Below are 1,738 nucleotides of genomic sequence, written 5' to 3'. Positions count from 1 at the left end.
TCAGTGCTATATGACTCTATGACTGTATCTTAATAAAAATTATTTCATAACATATCAATTACTGGGTTTTATAACCAAATTATTGCGGTTACAGGGCAAAATGTTGACCTTGTCATTACTATATGGAGCTGTATTGTGTGTAATCTAACATTACAAAATTGAAATTGTCACAGAGCACACAGTCCTCTAAAATACTTGCTCAATGACAAGAACACGATGATGGCTCTCAAATTGGCCCATGTGGTGAATTAAAAGTGAAATCGGTGCTATGTTGTTAATCAGCTTCTTCCCCAGAGGAGAGGGACTAAATCATTGTTGCTTTTGACATTTAAAGGCAGCCTGCAATTCTTAAAGGGGCAGTGCATTTTAGCTGAATAAAACTATACTTGATGATTGGAAACAATGGCAGACACTGTAGAAACCTCCAATTTCTGAGATATTAAATAGAATATATAACACAGAAGCAGGCCACTCACATCAACCTGTCCATCCTGCTGTTTATGCTTCACTTAAGCCCCCTCCTATCTTTTCCTCCTCCTATCTAAGTTTGCCAATGTTGGTATCAAGTGCATCACACTCAAATACATGCCATTTGCCCCTTAAATGGATCAATGCCATTTGTTTTAACCACTCCTTGTGCCAGCAACTACCACATTCATAAACTGAATTCCTGACAGCATTTGTTGGTGACTAAGTAATGTTGCTTACTTCCAGTTACTTATGCTGTTCTCTATTAAAGAAAACAGACTGTCTTTTTTCAAACTTTTTGTAGTTTTAAAGGTATCTATTTCGTTGGACCACTCAGCCTTCATGCTTCTGGAGAGAAGAGGCACAGCCCTTCAATTTTATCCTGATATGTAAACCTGGTACAAAAACAGAAATTGATGGAAAGACTCAGCAGGTCTGGCAACATTTGTGAAGAAAAGAATCAGAGTTAATATTTCGGGTCTGGTGACCCTTCCTCTGACCATAGGTTCTGGTATCATCCTTGTGAATCTGCTCTCTACTGCCTCCTTTTATATATAATATGGCTACCCAGACTGCACAGGGTACTGTCAAGTATGATTTAAACAAGCATCAGAACAGGTCGAGTGCAACATTCGCTCTTTACAATTCTATCTCCCTGAAAATAAAGAACTCGGTATATTTTTTAAATGGCCTTGCTAATCAATAGCACTGATTTTAGTTTGCACATTCGTATTTGGAGATCTTTATTTCCTCTACTCCACCTCCCTGAGCATGAAGTGACATCCCTATTCTTCCTACTGAAATGTACAACCTCCCATTTATCTGTGTTGAAATTGATGGAGAAAGTCAGCAAGCGAAGATACAGCTATCCACCAGGTGGCAGGAACTGGTCAAGGCAAGCAGCTTGGTAAGAGGGGTCTCAGCTAGGAGAGCTAGACACTGTCAGAATCTTCCCACCATCCAGGTTATGACTTCAAGTTAGTGAGAAGTTTAATAACCAAGATAACTCAGGTAAACTTTCCAAACTTGTTGCTCTACTTAACAACCTATTGCTTCAGTATCCAGCACCCTCCCCCCCCGCTCAATTTTCAATCGCTCCAGCAAACTTCACTCGAATCACTTTTGTCTCCCAATAACCTCTCCAATCCAGAAATCTAAAGTACAGAAACACCAGATGCCTGGAAATGTGTTGAGCAAATCCAAGCAACTCAGCTTGTTTTAGTACATTGTACTGAGAAACAATACAAGGGGCACGCACTGTTTGGATGAT

Source organism: Stegostoma tigrinum, chromosome 1, assembly GCF_030684315.1.
Source record: "Stegostoma tigrinum isolate sSteTig4 chromosome 1, sSteTig4.hap1, whole genome shotgun sequence".
Classification (NCBI taxonomy): domain Eukaryota; kingdom Metazoa; phylum Chordata; class Chondrichthyes; order Orectolobiformes; family Stegostomatidae; genus Stegostoma; species Stegostoma tigrinum.
The sequence above is the reverse complement of the archived record's forward strand: the minus strand, read 5'-3'. Positions refer to the sequence as shown.